This window comes from Cinclus cinclus, unplaced genomic scaffold (genome assembly GCF_963662255.1).
Source record: "Cinclus cinclus unplaced genomic scaffold, bCinCin1.1 SCAFFOLD_44, whole genome shotgun sequence".
In the NCBI taxonomy this organism is placed as follows: Eukaryota; Metazoa; Chordata; class Aves; order Passeriformes; family Cinclidae; genus Cinclus; species Cinclus cinclus.
Genome location: NW_026912222.1, coordinates 1,242,698 through 1,266,074, shown reverse-complemented (window position 1 = coordinate 1,266,074; position 23,377 = coordinate 1,242,698).

Sequence of the window (23,377 nt, the reverse complement as noted above, 5' to 3'; positions counted from 1 at the left end):
TAGGCCACTTGATGTCACAATGAATCATTTGATTTTTGGCCTCCATGGTGGCATAATTGTACCGGGTTTTAATTGGGCCCCATGCTTTCACAATTCATCCCTGGCCCTTTTAGGCCCATTGGTGTCACAAGGGACCATTAGATTGTTAGCCTCCATTGGGTAACAATGGTTACTTGCTTCTCTTAACCTCTGTGGTGTCACAATGCATTCCATGCCATTTTAGGCCACTTGTTGTCACAATGAATCATTTGATTCTTGGCCTCCATGGTGTCATAATGGTTCCTTGTTTCTATTGGTCCCCATGCTGTCACAATTCATCCCTGGCCCTTTTACGCCCCCTGGTGCCAAATGGGATCCTGGGATTATTAGTCTCCATTGGGTCACAATGGATCCTTGCTTCTCTTAACCCCTGTGGTGTCACAATGCATCCCATGCCCTTTTAGGCCACTTGATGTCACAATGAATCATTTGATTCTTGGCCTCCATGGTGGCATAATAGGTCCTTGCTTCTATTGGTCCCCGTGCTGTAACAATCCATCCCTGGTCATTTTAGGCCCCCTGGTGTCACAAGGGATCATTAGATTTTTAGCAAGCATTGGGTCACAATGGTTCCTTGCTTCTCTTAACCTCTGTGGTGTCACAATGCATCCCATGCCCTTTTAGGCCACTTGATGTCACAATGAATCATTTGATTCTTGGCCTCCATGGTGACATAATAGATCCTTGCTTCTATTGGTCCCCGTGCTGTAACAATTCATCCCTGGCCCTTTTTATACCCCCTGGTGCCACAAGGGATCATTAGATTGTTAGCCTGCATTGGGTCACAATGGTTCCTTGCTTCTCTTAACCTCTGTGGTGTCAGAATGCATTCCTAGCACTTTTAGGCCACTTGGTCTTACAATGAACCATTTGAATCTTGGCCTTCATGGTGTCATAATGGTTCCTTGTTTCTATTGGTCCCCGTGCTGTTACAATTCATCCCTGGCCCTTTTACGACCCCTGGTGTCAAATGGGATCCTGGGATTATTAGCCTCCATTGGGTCACAATGGATCCTTGCTTCTCTTAACCACTGTGGTGTCACAATGCATCCCATGCACTTTTAGGCCACTTGATGTCACAATGAATCATTTGATTCTTGGCGTCCATGGTGGCATAATGGATCCTTGCTTCCATTGGTCCCCGTGCTGTTACAATCCATCCCTGGCCATTTTAGGCCCCCTGGTGTCACAAGGGATCATTAGATTGTTAGCCTGCATTGGGTCACAATGGTTCCTTGCTTCTCTTAACCACTGTGGTGTCGCAATGCATCCCATGCCCTTTTAGGCCACTTGATGTCACAATGAATCATTTGATTTTTGGCCTCCATGGTGGCATAATTGTACCAGGTTTAAATTGGGCCCCATGCTTTCACAATTCATCCCTGGCCCTTTTAGGCCCATTGGTGTCACAAGGGACCATTAGATTGTTAGCCTCCATTGGGTAACAATGGTTCCTTGCTTCTCTTAACCTCTGTGGTGTCACAATGCATTCCATGCCATTTTAGGCCACTTGATGTCACAATGAATCATTTGATTCTTGGCCTCCATGGTGTCATAATGGTTCCTTGTTTCTATTGGTCCCCATGCTGTCACAATTCATCCCTGGCCCTTTTACGCCCCCTCGTGCCAAATGGGATCCTGGGATTATTAGTCTCCATTGGGTCACAATGGATCCTTGCTTCTCTTAACCCCTGTGGTGTCACAATGCATCCCATGCCCTTTTAGGCCACTTGATGTCACAATGAATCATTTGATTCTTGGCGTCCATGGTGGCATAATAGATCCTTGCTTCTATTGGTCCCCGTGCTGTAACAATCCATCCCTGGCCATTTTAGGCCCCCTGGTGTCACAAGGGATCATTAGATTTTTAGCAAGCATTGGGTCACAATGGTTCCTTGCTTCTCTTAACCTCTGTGGTGTCACAATGCATCCCATGCCCTTTTAGGCCACTTGATGTCACAATGAATCATTTGATTCTTGGCCTCCGTGGTGACATAATAGATCCTTGCTTCTATTGGTCCCGGTGCTGTAACAATTCATCCCTCGCCCTTTTTATACCCCCTGGTGCCACAAGGGATCATTAGATTGTTAGCCTGCATTGGGTCACAATGGTTCCTTGCTTCTCTTAACCTCTGTGGTGTCACAATGCATTCCAAGCCCTTTTAGGCCACTTGGTCTTACAATGAACCATTTGATTCTTGGCCTTCATGGTGTCATAATGGTTCCTTGTTTCTATTGGTCCCCATGCTGTCATAATTCATCCCTGGCCCTTTTACGCCCCCTGGTGTCAAATGGGATCCTGGGATTATTAGCCTCCATTGGGTCACAATGGATCCTTGCTTCTCTGAACCCCTGTGGTGTCACAATGCATCCCATGCCCTTTTAGGCCACTTGATGTCACAATGAATCATTTGATTCTTGGCCTCCATGGTGGCATAATAGATCCTTGCTTCTATTGGTCCCCGTGCTGTAACAATACATCCCTGGCCATTTTAGGCCCCCTGGTGTCACAAGGGATCATTAGATTGTTAGCCTCCATTGGGTCACAATGGTTCCTTGCTTCTCTTAGCCCCTGTGGTGTCACAATGCATCCCATGCCCTTTTAGGCCTCTTGATGTCACAATGAATCATTTGATTCTTGGCCTCCATGGTGGCATAATAGATCCTTGCTTCTATTGGTCCCCGTGCTGTAGCAATCCATCCCTGGCCATTTTAGGCCCCCTGGTGTCACAAGGGATCATTAGATTGTTAGCCTGCATTGGGTCACAATGGTTCCTTGCTTCTCTTAACCACTGTGGTGTCGCAATGCATCCCATGCACTTTTAGGCCACTTGATGTCACAATGAATCATTTGATTTTTGGCCTCCATGGTGGCATAATTGTACCAGGTTTAAATTGGGCCCCATGCTTTCACAATTCATCCCTGGCCCTTTTAGGCCCATTGGTGTCACAAGGGACCATTAGATTGTTAGCCTCCATTTGGTAACAATGGTTCCTTGCTTGTCTTAACCTCTGTGGTGTCACAATGCATCCCATGCCCTTTTAGGCCACTTGATGTCACAATGAATCATTTGATTCTTGGCCTCCATGGTGACATAATAGATCCTTGCTTCTATTGGTCCCCGTGCTGTTACAATTCATCCCTGGCCCTTTTTATAGCCCCTGGTGCCACAAGGGATCATTAGATTGTTAGCCTGCATTGGGTCATAATGGTTCCTTGCTTCTCTTAACCTCTGTGGTGTCACAATGCATCCCATGCCCTTTTAGGCCACTTGATGTCACAATGAATCATTTGATTCTTGGCGTCCATGGTGGCATAATAGATCCTTGCTTCCATTGGTCCCCGTGCTGTTACAATTCATCCCTGGCCATTTTAGGCCCCCTGGTGTCACAAGGGATCATTAGATTGTTAGCCTGCATTGGGTCACAATGGTTCCTTGCTTCTCTTAGCCCCTGTGGTGTCACAATGCATCCCATGCCCTTTTAGGCCACTTGATGTCACAATGAATCATTTGAGTCTTGGCCTCCATGGTGACATAATAGATCCTTGCTTCTATTGGTCCCCGTGCTGTAACAATTCATCCCTGGCCCTTTTTATACCCCATGGTGCCACAAGGGATCATTAGATTGTTAGCCTGCATTGGGTCACAATGGTTCCTTGCTTCTCTTAACCTCTGTGGTGTCACAATGCATTCCAAGCCCTTTTAGGCCACTTGGTCTTACAATGAACCATTTGATTCTTGGCCTTCATGGTGTCATAATGGTTCCTTGTTTCTATTGGTCCCCATGCTGTCACAATTCATCCCTGGCCCTTTTACGCCCCCTGGTGTCAAATGGGATCCTGGGATTATTAGCCTCCATTGGGTCACAATGGATCCTTGCTTCTCTTAACCCCTGTGGTGTCACAATGCATCCCATGCCCTTTTAGGCCACTTGATGTCACAATGAATCATTTGATTTTTGGCCTCCATGGTGGCATAATTGTACCGGGTTTTAATTGGTCCCCATGCTTTCACAATTCATCCCTGGCCCTTTTAGGCCCATTGGTGTCACAAGGAACCATTAGATTGTTAGCCTCCATTGGGTAACAATGGTTCCTTGCTTCTCTTAACCTCTGTGGTGTCACAATGCATTCCATGCCATTTTAGGCCACTTGATGTCACAATGAATCATTTGATTCTTGGCCTCCATGGTGTCAGAATGGTTCCTTGTTTCTATTGGGCCCCATGCTGCCACAATTCATCCCTGGCCCTTTTACGCCCCCTGGTGTCAAATGGGATCCTGGGATTATTAGCCTCCATTGGGTCACAATGGATCCTTGCTTCGCTTAACCCCTGTGGTGTCACAATGCATCCCATGCCCTTTTAGGCCACTTGATGTCACAATGAATCATTTGATTCTTGGCCTCCATGGTGACATAATAGATCCTTGCTTCTATTGGTCCCCGTGCTGTAACAATTCATCCCTGGCCCTTTTATATCCCCTGGTGCCACAAGGGATCATTAGATTGTTAGCCTGCATTGGGTCATAATGGTTCCTTGCTTCTCTTAACCTCTGTGGTGTCACAATGCATTCCAAGCCCTTTTAGGCCACTTGGTCTTACAATGAACCATTTGATTCTTGGCCTTCATGGTGTCATAATGGTTCCTTGTTTCTATTGGTCCCCATGCTGTCACAATTCATCCCTGGCCCTTTTACGCCCCCTGGTGTCAAATGGGATCCTGGGATTATTAGCATCCATTGGGTCACAATGGATCCTTGCTTCTCTTAACCCCTGTGGTGTCACAATGCATCCCATGCCCTTTTAGGCCACTTGATGTCACAATGAATCATTTGAAACTTGGCCTCCATGGTGGCATAATAGATCCTTGCTTCTATTGGTCCCCGTGCTGTAACAATCCATCCCTGGCCATTTTAGGCCCCCTGGTGTCACAAGGGATCATTAGATTGTTAGCCTGCATTGGGTCACAATGGTTCCTTGCTTCTCTTAACCCCTTTGGTGTCACAATGCATCCCATGCCCTTTTAGGCCACTTGATGTCACAATGAATCATTTGATTTTTGGCCTCCATGGTGGCATAATTGTACCAGGTTTTAATTGGGCCCCATGCTTTCACAATTCTTCCCTGGCCCTTTTAGGCCCATTGGTGTCACAAGGGACCATTAGATTGTTAGCCTCCATTGGCTAAGAATGGTTCCTTGCTTCTCTTAACCTCTGTGGTGTCACAATGCATTCCATGCCATTTTAGGCCACTTGATGTCACAATGAATCATTTGATTCTTGGCCTCCATGGTGTCATAATGGTTCCTTGTTTCTATTGGGCCCCATGCTGTCACAATTCATCCCTGGCCCTTTTACGACCCCTGGTGTCAAATGGGATCCTGGGATTATTAGCCTCCATTGGGTCACAATGGATCCTTGCATCTCTTAACCCCTGTGGTGTCACAATGCATCCCATGCCCTTTTAGGCCACTTGATGTCACAATGAATCATTTGAAACTTGGCCTCCATGGTGGCATAATAGATCCTTGCTTCTATTGGTCCCCGTGCTGTAACAATCCATCCCTGGCCATTTTAGGCCCCCTGGTGTCACAAGGGATCATTAGATTGTTAGCCTGCATTGGGTCATAATGGTTCCTTGCTTCTCTTAACCCCTTTGGTGTCACAATGCATCCCATGCCCTTTTAGGCCACTTGATGTCACAATGAATCATTTGATTCTTGGCCTCCATGGTGGCATAATTGTACCAGGTTTTAATTGGGCCCCATGCTTTCACAATTCATCCCTGGCCCTTTTAGGCCCATTGGTGTCACAAGGGACCATTAGATTGTTAGCCTCCATTGGGTAACAATGGTTCCTTGCTTCTCTTAACCTCTGTGGTGTCACAATGCATTCCATGCCATTTTAGGCCACTTGTTGTCACAATGAATCATTTGATTCTTGGCCTCCATGGTGTCATAATGGTTCCTTGTTTCTATTGGTCCCCATGCTGTCACAATTCATCCCTGGCCCTTTTACGCCCCCTGGTGCCAAATGGGATCCTGGGATTATTAGCCTCCATTGGGTCACAATGGATCCTTGCTTCTCTTAACCCCTGTGGTGTCACAATGCATCCCATGCCCTTTTAGGCCACTTGATGTCACAATGAATCATTTGATTCTTGGCCTCCATGGTGTCATAATGGTTCCTTTTTTCTATTGGGCCCCATGCTGTCACAATTCATCCCTGGCCCTTTTACGCCCCCTGGTGTCAAATGGGATCCTGGGATTATTAGCCTCCATTGGGTCACAATGGATCCTTGCTTCGCTTAACCCCTGTGGTGTCACAATGCATCCCATGCCCTTTTAGGCCACTTGATGTCACAATGAATCATTTGATTCTTGGCCTCCATGGTGACATAATAGATCCTTGCTTCTATTGGTCCCCGTGCTGTAACAATTCATCCCTGGCCCTTTTATATCCCCTGGTGCCACAAGGGATCATTAGATTGTTAGCCTGCATTGGGTCATAATGGTTCCTTGCTTCTCTTAACCTCTGTGGTGTCACAATGCATTCCAAGCCCTTTTAGGCCACTTGGTCTTACAATGAACCATTTGATTCTTGGCCTTCATGGTGTCATAATGGTTCCTTGTTTCTATTGGTCCCCATGCTGTCACAATTCATCCCTGGCCCTTTTACGCCCCCTGGTGTCAAATGGGATCCTGGGATTATTAGCATCCATTGGGTCACAATGGATCCTTGCTTCTCTTAACCCCTGTGGTGTCACAATGCATCCCATGCCCTTTTAGGCCACTTGATGTCATAATGAATCATTTGAAACTTGGCCTCCATGGTGGCATAATAGATCCTTGCTTCTATTGGTCCCCGTGCTGTAACAATCCATCCTTGGCCATTTTAGGCCCCCTGGTATCACAAGGGATCATTAGATTGTTAGCCTGCATTGGGTCATAATGGTTCCTTGCTTCTCTTAACCCCTTTGGTGTCACAATGCATCCCATGCCCTTTTAGGCCACTTGATGTCACAATGAATCATTTGATTTTTGGCCTCCATGGTGGCATAATTGTACCAGGTTTTAATTGGGCCCCATGCATTCACAATTCTTCCCTGGCCCTTTTAGGCCCATTGGTGTCACAAGGGATCATTAGATTGTTAGCCTCCATTGGCTAACAATGGTTCCTTGCTTCTCTTAACCTCTGTGGTGTCACAATGCATTCCATGCCCTTTTAGGCCACTTGATGTCACAATGAATCATTTGATTCTTGGCCTCCATGGTGTCATAATGGTTCCTTGTTTCTATTGGGCCCCATGCTGTCACAATTCATCCCTGGCCATTTTACGACCCCTGGTGTCAAATGGGATCCTGGGATTATTAGCCTCCATTGGGTCACAATGGATCTTTGCATCTCTTAAACCCTGTGGTGTCACAATGCATCCCATGCCCTTTTAGGCCACTTGATGTCACAATGAATCATTTGATTCTTGGCCTCCATGGTGGCATAATAGATCCTTGCTTCTATTGGTCCCTGTGCTGTTACAATCCATCCCTGGCCATTTTAGGCCCCCTGGTGTCACAAGGGATCATTAGATTGTTAGCCTGCATTGGGTCACAATGGTTCCTTGCTTCTCTTAACCCCTGTGGTGTCGCAATGCATCCCATGCCCTTTTAGGCCACTTGATGTCACAATGAATCATTTGATTTTTGGCCTCCATGGTGGCATAATTGTACCAGGTTTTAATTGGGCCCCATGCTTTCACAATTCATCCCTGGCCCTTTTAGGCCCATTGGTGTCACAAGGGACCATTAGATTGTTAGCCTGCATTGGGTCACAATGGTTCCTTGCTTCTCTTAACCTCTGTGGTGTCACAATGCATTCCAAGCCCTTTTAGGCCACTTGGTCTTACAATGAACCATTTGATTCTTGGCCTTCATGGTGTCATAATGGTTCCTTGTTTCTATTGGTCCCCATGCTGTCACAATTCATCCCTGGCCCTTTTACGCCCCCTGGTGTCAAATGGGATCCTGGGATTATTAGCCTCCATTGGGTCACAATGGATCCTTGCTTCTCTTAACCCCTGTGGTGTCACAATGCATCCCATGCCCTTTTAGGCCACTTGATGTCACAATGAATCATTTGATTCTTGGCGTCCATGGTGGCATAATAGATCCTTGCTTCTATTGGTCCCCGTGCTGTAACAATCCATCCCTGGCCATTTTAGGCCCCCTGGTGTCACAAGGGATCATTAGATTGTTAGCCTGCATTGGGTCACAATGGTTCCTTGCTTCTCTTAGCCCCTGTGGTGTCACAATGCATCCCATGCCCTTTTAGGCCACTTGATGTCACAATGAATCATTTGAGTCTTGGCCTCCATGGTGACATAATAGATCCTTGCTTCTATTGCTCCCCGTGCTGTAACAATTCATCCCTGGCCCTTTTTATACCCCATGGTGCCACAAGGGATCATTAGATTGTTAGCCTGCATTGGGTCACAATGGTTCCTTGCTTCTCTTAACCTCTGTGGTGTCACAATGCATTCCAAGCCCTTTTAGGCCACTTGGTATTACAATGAACCATTTGATTCTTGGCCTTCATGGTGTCATAATGGTTCCTTGTTTCTATTGGTCCCCATGCTGTCACAATTCATCCCTGGCCCTTTTACGCCCCCTGGTGCCAAATGGGATCCTGGGATTATTAGCCTCCATTGGGTCACAATGGATCCTTGCTTCTCTGAACCCCTGTGGTGTCACAATGCATCCCATGCCCTTTTAGGCCACTTGATGTCACAATGAATCATTTGATTCTTGGCCTCCATGGTGGCATAATAGATCCTTGCTTCTATTGGTCCCCGTGCTGTAACAATCCATCCCTGGCCATTTTAGGCCCCCTGGTGTCACAAGGGATCATTAGATTGTTAGCCTGCATTGGGTCACAATGGTTCCTTGCTTCTCTTAACCCCTTTGGTGTCACAATGCATCCCATGCCCTTTTAGGCCACTTGATGTCACAATGCATCATTTGATTTTTGGCCTCCATGGTGGCATAATTGTACCAGGTTTTAATTGGGCCCCATGCTTTCACAATTCATCCCTGGCCCTTTTAGGCCCATTGGTGTCACAAGGGACCATTAGATTGTTAGCCTCCATTTGGTAACAATGGTTCCTTGCTTGTCTTAACCTCTGTGGTGTCACGATGCATTCCATGCCATTTTAGGCCACTTGATGTCACAATGAATCATTTGATTCTTGGCCTCCATGGTGTCATAATGGTTCCTTGTTTCTATTGGTCCCCGTGCTGTCACAATTCATCCCTGGCCCTTTTACGCCCCCTGGTGCCAAATGGGATCCTGGGATTATTAGCCTCCATTGGGTCACAATGGATCCTTGCTTCTCTTAACCCCTGTGGTGTCACAATGCATCCCATGCCATTTTAGGCCACTTGATGTCACAATGAATCATTTGATTCTTGGCCTCCATGGTGTCATAATGGTTCCTTGTTTCTATTGGGCCCCATGCTGTCACAATTCATCCCTGGCCCTTTTACGCCCCCTGGTGTCAAATGGGATCCTGGGATTATTAGCCTCCATTGGGTCACAATGGATCCTTGCTTCTCTTAACCCCTGTGGTGTCACAATGCATCCCATGCCCTTTTAGGCCACTTGATGTCACAATGAATCATTTGATTCTTGGCCTCCATGGTGGCATAATAGATCCTTGCTTCTATTGGTCCCCGTGCTGTTACAATTCATCCCTGGCCCTTTTTATACCCCCTGGTGCCACAAGGGATCATTAGATTGTTAGCCTGCATTGGGTCATAATGGTTCCTTGCTTCTCTTAACCTCTGTGGTGTCACAATGCATCCCATGCCATTTTAGGCCACTTGATGTCACAATGAATCATTTGATTCTTGGCCTCCATGGTGGCATAATAGATCCTTGCTTCTATTGGTCCCCGTGCTGTTACAATCCATCCCTGGCCATTTTAGGCCCCCTGGTGTCACAAGGGATCATTAGATTGTTAGCCTGCATTGGGTCACAATGGTTCCTTGCTTCTCTTAACCCCTGTGGTGTCACAATGCATCCCATGCCCTTTTAGGCCACTTGATGTCACAATGAATCATTTGATTTTTGGCCTCCATGGTGGCATAATTGTACCAGGTTTTAATTGGGCCCCATGCTTTCACAATTCATCCCTGGCCCTTTTAGGCCCATTGGTGTCACAAGGGACCATTAGATTGTTAGCCTCCATTGGCTAACAATGGTTCCTTGCTTCTCTTAACCTCTGTGGTGTCACAATGCATTCCATGCCCTTTTAGGCCACTTGATGTCACAATGAATCATTTGATTCTTGGCCTCCATGGTGTCATAATGGTTCCTTGTTTCTATTGGGCCCCATGCTGTCACAATTCATCCCTGGCCCTTTTACGACCCCTGGTGTCAAATGGGATCCTGGGATTATTAGCCTCCATTGGGTCACAATGGATCCTTGCATCTCTTAACCCCTGTGGTGTCACAATGCATCCCATGCCCTTTTAGGCCACTTGATGTCACAATGAATCATTTGATTCTTGGCCTCCATGGTGGCATAATAGATCCTTGCTTCTATTGGTCCCCGTGCTGTAACAATCCATCCCTGTCCATTTTAGGCCCCCTGGTGTCACAAGGGATCATTAGATTGTTAGCCTGCATTGGGTCACAATGGTTCCTTGCTTCTCTTAACCCCTGTGGTGTCACAATGCATCCCATGCCCTTTTAGGCCACTTGATGTCACAATGAATCATTTGATTTTTGGCCTCCATGGTGGCATAATTGTACCAGGTTTTAATTGGGCCCCATGCATTCACAATTCTTCCCTGGCCCTTTTAGGCCCATTGGTGTCACAAGGGACCATTAGATTGTTAGCCTCCATTGGCTAAGAATGGTTCCTTGCTTCTCTTAACCTCTGTGGTGTCACAATGCATTCCATGCCATTTTAGGCCACTTGATGTCACAATGAATCATTTGATTCTTGGCCTCCATGGTGTCATAATGGTTCCTTGCTTCTATTGGGCCCCATGCTGTCACAATTCATCCCTGGCCCTTTTACGACCCCTGGTGTCAAATGGGATCCTGGGATTATTAGCCTCCATTGGGTCACAATGGATCCTTGCATCTCTTAACCCCTGTGGTGTCACAATGCATCCCATGCCCTTTTAGGCCACTTGATGTCACAATGAATCATTTGAAACTTGGCCTCCATGGTGGCATAATAGATCCTTGCTTCTATTGGTCCCCGTGCTGTAACAATCCATCCCTGGCCATTTTAGGCCCCCTGGTGTCACAAGGGATCATTAGATTGTTAGCCTGCATTGGGTCACAATGGTTCCTTGCTTCTCTTAACCCCTTTGGTGTCACAATGCATCCCATGCCCTTTTAGGCCACTTGATGTCACAATGAATCATTTGATTCTTGGCCTCCATGGTGGCATAATTGTACCAGGTTTTAATTGGGCCCCATGCTTTCACAATTCATCCCTGGCCCTTTTTGGCCCATTGGTGTCACAAGGGACCATTAGATTGTTAGCCTCCATTGGGTAACAATGGTTCCTTGCTTCTCTTAACCTCTGTGGTGTCACAATGCATTCCATGCCCTTTTAGGCCACTTGATGTCACAATGAATCATTTGATTCTTGGCCTCCATGGTGTCATAATGGTTCTTTGTTTCTATTGGTCCCCATGCTGTCACAATTCATCCCTGGCCCTTTTACGCCCCCTGGTGCCAAATGGGATCCTGGGATTATTAGCCTCCATTGGGTCACAATGGATCCTTGCTTCTCTTAACCCCTGTGGTGTCACAATGCATCCCATGCCATTTTAGGCCACTTGATGTCACAATGAATCATTTGATTCTTGGCCTCCATGGTGTCATAATGGTTCCTTGTTTCTATTGGGCCCCATGCTGTCACAATTCATCCCTGGCCCTTTTACGCCCCCTGGTGTCAAATGGGATCCTGGGATTATTAGCCTCCATTGGGTCACAATGGATCCTTGCTTCGCTTAACCCCTGTGGTGTCACAATGCATCCCATGCCCTTTTAGGCCACTTGATGTCACAATGAATCATTTGATTCTTGGCCTCCATGGTGACATAATAGATCCTTGCTTCTATTGGTCCCCGTGCTGTCACAATTCATCCCTGGCCCTTTTATATCCCCTGGTGCCACAAGGGATCATTAGATTGTTAGCCTGCATTGGGTCATAATGGTTCCTTGCTTCTCTTAACCTCTGTGGTGTCACAATGCATTCCAAGCCCTTTTAGGCCACTTGGTCTTACAATGAACCATTTGATTCTTGGCCTTCATGGTGTCATAATGGTTCCTTGTTTCTATTGGTCCCCATGCTGTCACAATTCATCCCTGGCCCTTTTACGCCCCCTGGTGTCAAATGGGATCCTGGGATTATTAGCATCCATTGGGTCACAATGGATCCTTGCATCTCTTAACCCCTGTGGTGTCACAATGCATCCCATGCCCTTTTAGGCCACTTGATGTCACAATGAATCATTTGATTTTTGGCCTCCATGGTGGCATAATTGTACCAGGTTTTAATTGGGCCCCATGCATTCACAATTCTTCCCTGGCCCTTTTAGGCCCATTGGTGTCACAAGGGACCATTAGATTGTTAGCCTCCATTGGGTCACAATGGTTCCTTGCTTCTCTTAACCTCTGTGGTGTCACAATGCATTCCATGCCATTTTAGGCCACTTGATGTCACAATGAATCATTTGATTCTTGGCCTCCATGGTGTCATAATGGTTCCTTGTTTCTATTGGGCCCCATGCTGTTACAATTCATCCCTGGCCATTTTAGGCCCCCTGGTATCACAAGGGATCATTAGATTGTTAGCCTGCATTGGGTCACAATGGTTCCTTGCTTCTCTTAACCCCTGTGGTGTCACAATGCATCCCATGCCCTTTTAGGCCACTTGATGTCACAATGAATCATTTGATTTTTGGCCTCCATGGTGGCATAATTGTACCAGGTTTTAATTGGGCCCCATGCATTCACAATTCTTCCCTGGCCCTTTTAGGCCCATTGGTGTCACAAGGGACCATTAGATTGTTAGCCTCCATTGGGTCACAATGGTTCCTTGCTTCTCTTAACCTCTGTGGTGTCACAATGCATTCCAAGCCCTTTTAGGCCACTTGATGTCACAATGAATCATTTGATTCTTGGCCTCCATGGTTTCATAATGGTTCCTTGTTTCTATTGGGCCCCATGCTGTCACAATTCATCCCTGGCCCTTTTACGACCCCTGGTGTCAAATGGGATCCTGGGATTATTAGCCTCCATTGGGTCACAATGGATCTTTGCATCTCTTAACCCCTGTGGTGTCACAATGCATCCCATGCCCTTTTAGGCCACTTGATGTCACAATGAATCATTTGATTCTTGGCGTCCATGGTGGCATAATAGATCCTTGCTTCTATTGGTCCCCGTGCTGTAACAATCCATCCCTGGCCATTTTAGGCCCCCTGGTGTCACAAGGGATCATTAGATTGTTAGCCTGCATTGGGTCACAATGGTTCCTTGCTTCTCTTAACCCCTTTGGTGTCACAATGCATCCCATGCCCTTTTAGGCCACTTGATGTCACAATGAATCATTTGATTTTTGGCCTCCATGGTGGCATAATTGTACCAGGTTTTAATTGGGCCCCATGCTTTCACAATTCTTCCCTGGCCCTTTTAGGCCCATTGGTGTCACAAGGGACAATTAGATTGTTAGCCTCCATTTGGTAACAATGGTTCCTTGCTTGTCTTAACCTCTGTGGTGTCACGATGCATTCCATGCCATTTTAGGCCACTTGATGTCACAATGAATCATTTGATTCTTGGCCTCCATGGTGTCATAATGGTTCCTTGTTTCTATTGGTCCCCATGCTGTCACAATTCATCCCTGCCCTTTTACGCCCCCTGGTGCCAAATGGGATCCTGGGATTATTAGCCTCCATTGGGTCACAATGGATCCTTGCTTCTCTTAACCCCTGTGGTGTCACGATGCATCCCATGCCATTTTAGGCCACTTGATGTCACAATGAATCATTTGATTCTTGGCCTCCATGGTGACATAATAGATCCTTGCTTCTATTGGTCCCCGTGCTGTTACAATTCATCCCTGGCCCTTTTTATACCCCCTGGTGCCACAAGGGATCATTAGATTGTTAGCCTGCATTGGGTCATAATGGTTCCTTGCTTCTCTTAACCTCTGTGGTGTCACAATGCATCCCATGCCCTTTTAGGCCACTTGATGTCACAATGAATCATTTGATTCTTGGCCTCCATGGTGGCATAATAGATCCTTGATTCTATTGGTCCCCGTGCTGTTACAATACATCCCTGGCCATTTTAGGCCCCCTGGTGTCACAAGGGATCATTAGATTGTTAGCCTGCATTGGGTCACAATGGTTCCTTGCTTCTCTTAACCCCTGTGGTGTCGCAATGCATCCCATGCCCTTTTAGGCCACTTGATGTCACAATGAATCATTTGATTTTTGGCCTCCATGGTGGCATAATTGTACCAGGTTTTAATTGGGCCCCATGCTTTCACAATTCATCCCTGGCCCTTTTAGGCCCCTTGGTGTCACAAGGGACCATTAGATTGTTAGCCTCCATTGGGTAACAATGGTTCCTTGCTTCTCTTAACCTCTGTGGTGTCACAATGCATTCCATGCCATTTTAGGCCACTTGTTGTCACAATGAATCATTTGATTCTTGGCCTCCATGGTGTCATAATGGTTCCTTGTTTCTATTGGTCCCCATGCTGTCACAATTCATCCCTGGCCCTTTTACGCCCCCTGGTGCCAAATGGGATCCTGGGATTATTAGCCTCCATTGGGTCACAATGGATCCTTGCTTCTCTTAACCCCTGTGGTGTCACAATGCATCCCATGCCCTTTTAGGCCACTTGATGTCACAATGAATCATTTGAGTCTTGGCCTCCATGGTGACATAATAGACCCTTGCTTCTATTGGTCCCCGTGCTGTAAAAATCCATCCCTGGCCCTTTTTATACACCCTGGTGCCCAAGGGATCATTAGATTGTTAGCCTGCATTGGGTCACAATGGTTCCTTGCTTCTCTTAACCTCTGTGGTGTCACAATGCATTCCAAGCCCTTTTAGGCCACTTGGTCTTACAATGAACCATTTGATTCTTGGCCTTCATGGTGTCATAATGGTTCCTTGTTTCTATTGGTCCCCATGCTGTCACAATTCATCCCTGGCCCTTTTACGCCCCCTGGTGTCAAATGGGATCCTGGGATTATTAGCCTCCATTGGGTCACAATGGATCCTTGCTTCTCTTAACCCCTGTGGTGTCACAATGCATCCCATGCCCTTTTAGGCCACTTGATGTCACAATGAATCATTTGATTCTTGGCCTCCATGGTGACATAATAGATCCTTGCTTCTATTGGTCCCCGTGCTGTAACAATCCATCCCTGGCCATTTTAGGCCCCCTGGTGTCACAAGGGATCATTAGATTGTTAGCCTGCATTGGGTCACAATGGTTCCTTGCTTCTCTTAGCCCCTGTGGTGTCACAATGCATCCCATGCCCTTTTAGGCCACTTGATGTCACAATGAATCATTTGAGTCTTGGCCTCCATGGTGACATAATAGATCCTTGCTTCTATTGGTCCCCGTGCTGTAACAATTCATCCCTGGCCCTTTTTATACCCCATGGTGCCACAAGGGATCATTAGATTGTTAGCCTGCATTGGGTCACAATGGTTCCTTGCTTCTCTTAACCTCTGTGGTGTCACAATGCATTCCAAGCCCTTTTAGGCCACTTGGTCTTACAATGAACCATTTGATTCTTGGCCTTCATGGTGTCATAATGGTTCCTTGTTTCTATTGGTCCCCATGCTGTCACAATTCATCCCTGGCCCTTTTACGCCCCCTGGTGTCAAATGGGATCCTGGGATTATTAGCCTCCATTGGGTCACAATGGATCCTTGCTTCTCTGAACCCCTGTGGTGTCACAATGCATCCCATGCCCTTTTAGGCCACTTGATGTCACAATGAATCATTTGATTCTTGGCCTCCATGGTGGCATAATAGATCCTTGCTTCTATTGGTCCCCGTGCTGTAACAATCCATCCCTGGCCATTTTAGGCCCCCTGGTGTCACAAGGGATCATTAGATTGTTAGCCTGCATTGGGTCACAATGGTTCCTTGCTTCTCTTAACCCCTTTGGTGTCACAATGCATCCCATGCCCTTTTAGGCCACTTGATGTCACAATGAATCATTTGATTTTTGGCCTCCATGGTGGCATAATTGTACCAGGTTTTAATTGGGCCCCATGCTTTCACAATTCATCCCTGGCCCTTTTAGGCCCATTGGTGTCACAAGGGACCATTAGATTGTTAGCCTCCATTTGGTAACAATGGTTCCTTGCTTGTCTTAACCTCTGTGGTGTCACGATGCATTCCATGCCATTTTAGGCCACTTGATGTCACAATGAATCATTTGATTCTTGGCCTCCATGGTGTCATAATGGTTCCTTGTTTCTATTGGTCCCCGTGCTGTCACAATTCATCCCTGGCCCTTTTACGCCCCCTGGTGCCAAATGGGATCCTGGGATTATTAGCCTCCATTGGGTCACAATGGATCCTTGCTTCTCTTAACCCCTGTGGTGTCACAATGCATCCCATGCCATTTTAGGCCACTTGATGTCACAATGAATCATTTGATTCTTGGCCTCCATGGTGTCATAATGGTTCCTTGTTTCTATTGGGCCCCATGCTGTCACAATTCATCCCTGGCCCTTTTACGCCCCCTGGTGTCAAATGGGATCCTGGGATTATTAGCCTCCATTGGGTCACAATGGATCCTTGCTTCTCTTAACCCCTGTGGTGTCACAATGCATCCCATGCCCTTTTAGGCCACTTGATGTCACAATGAATCATTTGATTCTTGGCCTCCATGGTGGCATAATAGATCCTTGCTTCTATTGGTCCCCGTGCTGTTACAATTCATCCCTGGCCCTTTTTATACCCCCTGGTGCCACAAGGGATCATTAGATTGTTAGCCTGCATGGGGTCATAATGGTTCCTTGCTTCTCTTAACCTCTGTGGTGTCACAATGCATCCCATGCCATTTTAGGCCACTTGATGTCACAATGAATCATTTGATTCTTGGCCTCCATGGTGGCATAATAGATCCTTGCTTCTATTGGTCCCCGTGCTGTTACAATCCATCCCTGGCCATTTTAGGCCCCCTGGTGTCACAAGGGATCATTAGATTGTTAGCCTGCATTGGGTCACAATGGTTCCTTGCTTCTCTTAACCCCTGTGGTGTCACAATGCATCCCATGCCCTTTTAGGCCACTTGATGTCACAATGAATCATTTGATTTTTGGCCTCCATGGTGGCATAATTGTACCAGGTTTTAATTGGGCCCCATGCTTTCACAATTCATCCCTGGCCCTTTTAGGCCCATTGGTGTCACAAGGGACCATTAGATTGTTAGCCTCCATTGGCTAACAATGGTTCCTTGCTTCTCTTAACCTCTGTGGTGTCACAATGCATTCCATGCCCTTTTAGGCCACTTGATGTCACAATGAATCATTTGATTCTTGGCCTCCATGGTGTCATAATGGTTCCTTGTTTCTATTGGGCCCCATGCTGTCACAATTCATCCCTGGCCCTTTTACGACCCCTGGTGTCAAATGGGATCCTGGGATTATTAGCCTCCATTGGGTCACAATGGATCCTTGCATCTCTTAACCCCTGTGGTGTCACAATGCATCCCATGCCCTTTTAGGCCACTTGATGTCACAATGAATCATTTGATTCTTGGCCTCCATGGTGGCATAATAGATCCTTGCTTCTATTGGTCCCCGTGCTGTAACAATCCATCCCTGGCCATTTTAGGCCCCCTGGTGTCACAAGGGATCATTAGATTTTTACCAAGCATTGGGTCACAATGGTTCCTTGCTTCTCTTAACCCCTTTGGTGTCACAATGCATCCCATGCCCTTTTAGGCCACTTGATGTCACAATGAATCATTTGATTTTTGGCCTCCATGGTGGCATAATTGTACCAGGTTTTAATTGGGCCCCATGCATTCACAATTCTTCCCTGGCCCTTTTAGGCCCATTGGTGTCACAAGGGACCATTAGATTGTTAGCCTCCATTGGCTAAGAATGGTTCCTTGCTTCTCTTAACCTCTGTGGTGTCACAATGCATTCCATGCCATTTTAGGCCACTTGATGTCACAATGAATCATTTGATTCTTGGCCTCCATGGTGTCATAATGGTTCCTTGCTTCTATTGGGCCCCATGCTGTCACAATTCATCCCTGGCCCTTTTACGACCCCTGGTGTCAAATGGGATCCTGGGATTATTAGCCTCCATTGGGTCACAATGGATCCTTGCATCTCTTAACCCCTGTGGTGTCACAATGCATCCCATGCCCTTTTAGGCCACTTGATGTCACAATGAATCATTTGAAACTTGGCCTCCATGGTGGCATAATAGATCCTTGCTTCTATTGGTCCCCGTGCTGTAACAATCCATCCCTGGCCATTTTAGGCCCCCTGGTGTCACAAGGGATCATTAGATTGTTAGCCTGCATTGGGTCACAATGGTTCCTTGCTTCTCTTAACCCCTTTGGTGTCACAATGCATCCCATGCCCTTTTAGGCCACTTGATGTCACAATGAATCATTTGATTCTTGGCCTCCATGGTGGCATAATTGTACCAGGTTTTAATTGGGCCCCATGCTTTCACAATTCATCCCTGGCCCTTTTTGGCCCATTGGTGTCACAAGGGACCATTAGATTGTTAGCCTCCATTGGGTAACAATGGTTCCTTGCTTCTCTTAACCTCTGTGGTGTCACAATGCATTCCATGCCCTTTTAGGCCACTTGATGTCACAATGAATCATTTGATTCTTGGCCTCCATGGTGTCATAATGGTTCTTTGTTTCTATTGGTCCCCATGCTGTCACAATTCATCCCTGTCCCTTTTACGCCCCCTGGTGCCAAATGGGATCCTGGGATTATTAGCCTCCATTGGGTCACAATGGATCCTTGCTTCTCTTAACCCCTGTGGTGTCACAATGCATCCCATGCCATTTTAGGCCACTTGATGTCACAATGAATCATTTGATTCTTGGCCTCCATGGTGTCATAATGGTTCCTTGTTTCTATTGGGCCCCATGCTGTCACAATTCATCCCTGGCCCTTTTACGCCCCCTGGTGTCAAATGGGATCCTGGGATTATTAGCCTCCATTGGGTCACAATGGATCCTTGCTTCGCTTAACCCCTGTGGTGTCACAATGCATCCCATGCCCTTTTAGGCCACTTGATGTCACAATGAATCATTTGATTCTTGGCCTCCATGGTGACATAATAGATCCTTGCTTCTATTGGTCCCCGTGCTGTCACAATTCATCCCTGGCCCTTTTATATCCCCTGGTGCCACAAGGGATCATTAGATTGTTAGCCTGCATTGGGTCATAATGGTTCCTTGCTTCTCTTAACCTCTGTGGTGTCACAATGCATTCCAAGCCCTTTTAGGCCACTTGGTCTTACAATGAACCATTTGATTCTTGGCCTTCATGGTGTCATAATGGTTCCTTGTTTCTATTGGTCCCCATGCTGTCACAATTCATCCCTGGCCCTTTTACGCCCCCTGGTGTCAAATGGGATCCTGGGATTATTAGCATCCATTGGGTCACAATGGATCCTTGCTTCTCTTAACCCCTGTGGTGTCACAATGCATCCCATGCCCTTTTAGGCCACTTGATGTCACAATGAATCATTTGATTTTTGGCCTCCATGGTGGCATAATTGTACCAGGTTTTAATTGGGCCCCATGCATTCACAATTCTTCCCTGGCCCTTTTAGGCCCATTGGTGTCACAAGGGACCATTAGATTGTTAGCCTCCATTGGGTCACAATGGTTCCTTGCTTCTCTTAACCTCTGTGGTGTCACAATGCATTCCATGCCATTTTAGGCCACTTGATGTCACAATGAATCATTTGATTCTTGGCCTCCATGGTGTCATAATGGTTCCTTGTTTCTATTGGGCCCCATGCTGTTACAATTCATCCCTGGCCATTTTAGGCCCCCTGGTATCACAAGGGATCATTAGATTGTTAGCCTGCATTGGGTCACAATGGTTCCTTGCTTCTCTTAACCCCTGTGGTGTCACAATGCATCCCATGCCCTTTTAGGCCACTTGATGTCACAATGAATCATTTGATTTTTGGCCTCCATGGTGGCATAATTGTACCAGGTTTTAATTGGGCCCCATGCATTCACAATTCTTCCCTGGCCCTTTTAGGCCCATTGGTGTCACAAGGGACCATTAGATTGTTAGCCTCCATTGGGTCACAATGGTTCCTTGCTTCTCTTAACCTCTGTGGTGTCACAATGCATTCCAAGCCCTTTTAGGCCACTTGATGTCACAATGAATCATTTGATTCTTGGCCTCCATGGTTTCATAATGGTTCCTTGTTTCTATTGGGCCCCATGCTGTCACAATTCATCCCTGGCCCTTTTACGACCCCTGGTGTCAAATGGGATCCTGGGATTATTAGCCTCCATTGGGTCACAATGGATCTTTGCATCTCTTAACCCCTGTGGTGTCACAATGCATCCCATGCCCTTTTAGGCCACCTGATGTCACAATGAATCATTTGATTCTTGGCGTCCATGGTGGCATAATAGATCCTTGCTTCTATTGGTCCCCGTGCTGTAACAATCCATCCCTGGCCATTTTAGGCCCCCTGGTGTCACAAGGGATCATTAGATTGTTAGCCTGCATTGGGTCACAATGGTTCCTTGCTTCTCTTAACCCCTTTGGTGTCACAATGCATCCCATGCCCTTTTAGGCCACTTGATGTCACAATGAATCATTTGATTTTTGGCCTCCATGGTGGCATAATTGTACCAGGTTTTAATTGGGCCCCATGCTTTCACAATTCTTCCCTGGCCCTTTTAGGCCCATTGGTGTCACAAGGGACAATTAGATTGTTAGCCTCCATTTGGTAACAATGGTTCCTTGCTTGTCTTAACCTCTGTGGTGTCACGATGCATTCCATGCCATTTTAGGCCACTTGATGTCACAATGAATCATTTGATTCTTGGCCTCCATGGTGTCATAATGGTTCCTTGTTTCTATTGGTCCCCATGCTGTCACAATTCATCCCTGCCCTTTTACGCCCCCTGGTGCCAAATGGGATCCTGGGATTATTAGCCTCCATTGGGTCACAATGGATCCTTGCTTCTCTTAACCCCTGTGGTGTCACAATGCATCCCATGCCATTTTAGGCCACTTGATGTCACAATGAATCATTTGATTCTTGGCCTCCATGGTGACATAATAGATCCTTGCTTCTATTGGTCCCCGTGCTGTTACAATTCATCCCTGGCCCTTTTTATACCCCCTGGTGCCACAAGGGATCATTAGATTGTTAGCCTGCATTGGGTCATAATGGTTCCTTGCTTCTCTTAACCTCTGTGGTGTCACAATGCATCCCATGCCCTTTTAGGCCACTTGATGTCACAATGAATCATTTGATTCTTGGCCTCCATGGTGGCATAATAGATCCTTGATTCTATTGGTCCCCGTGCTGTTACAATACATCCCTGGCCATTTTAGGCCCCCTGGTGTCACAAGGGATCATTAGATTGTTAGCCTGCATTGGGTCACAATGGTTCCTTGCTTCTCTTAACCCCTGTGGTGTCGCAATGCATCCCATGCCCTTTTAGGCCACTTGATGTCACAATGAATCATTTGATTTTTGGCCTCCATGGTGGCATAATTGTACCAGGTTTTAATTGGGCCCCATGCTTTCACAATTCATCCCTGGCCCTTTTAGGCCCATTGGTGTCACAAGGGACCATTAGATTGTTAGCCTCCATTGGGTAACAATGGTTCCTTGCTTCTCTTAACCTCTGTGGTGTCACAATGCATTCCATGCCATTTTAGGCCACTTGTTGTCACAATGAATCATTTGATTCTTGGCCTCCATGGTGTCATAATGGTTCCTTTTTTCTATTGGTCCCCATGCTGTCACAATTCATCCCTGGCCCTATTACGCCCCCTGGTGCCAAATGGGATCCTGGGATTATTAGCCTCCATTGGGTCACAATGGATCCTTGCTTCTCTTAACCCCTGTGGTGTCACAATGCATCCCATGCCCTTTTAGGCCACTTGATGTCACAATGAATCATTTGAGTCTTGGCCTCCATGGTGACATAATAGACCCTTGCTTCTATTGGTCCCCGTGCTGTAAAAATCCATCCCTGGCCCTTTTTATACACCCTGGTGCCCAAGGGATCATTAGATTGTTAGCCTGCATTGGGTCACAATGGTTCCTTGCTTCTCTTAACCTCTGTGGTGTCACAATGCATTCCAAGCCCTTTTAGGCCACTTGGTCTTACAATGAACCATTTGATTCTTGGCCTTCATGGTGTCATAATGGTTCCTTGTTTCTATTGGTCCCCATGCTGTCACAATTCATCCCTGGCCCTTTTACGCCCCCTGGTGTCAAATGGGATCCTGGGATTATTAGCCTCCATTGGGTCACAATGGATCCTTGCTTCTCTTAACCCCTGTGGTGTCACAATGCATCCCATGCCCTTTTAGGCCACTTGATGTCACAATGAATCATTTGATTCTTGGCCTCCATGGTGACATAATAGATCCTTGCTTCTATTGGTCCCCGTGCTGTAACAATCCATCCCTGGCCATTTTAGGCCCCCTGGTGTCACAAGGGATCATTAGATTGTTAGCCTGCATTGGGTCACAATGGTTCCTTGCTTCTCTTAGCCCCTGTGGTGTCACAATGCATCCCATGCCCTTTTAGGCCACTTGATGTCACAATGAATCATTTGAGTCTTGGCCTCCATGGTGACATAATAGATCCTTGCTTCTATTGGTCCCCGTGCTGTAACAATTCATCCCTGGCCCTTTTTATACCCCATGGTGCCACAAGGGATCATTAGATTGTTAGCCTGCATTGGGTCACAATGGTTCCTTGCTTCTCTTAACCTCTGTGGTGTCACAATGCATTCCAAGCCCTTTTAGGCCACTTGGTCTTACAATGAACCATTTGATTCTTGGCCTTCATGGTGTCATAATGGTTCCTTGTTTCTATTGGTCCCCATGCTGTCACAATTCATCCCTGGCCCTTTTACGCCCCCTGGTGTCAAATGGGATCCTGGGATTATTAGCCTCCATTGGGTCACAATGGATCCTTGCTTCTCTGAACCCCTGTGGTGTCACAATGCATCCCATGCCCTTTTAGGCCACTTGATGTCACAATGAATCATTTGATTCTTGGCCTCCATGG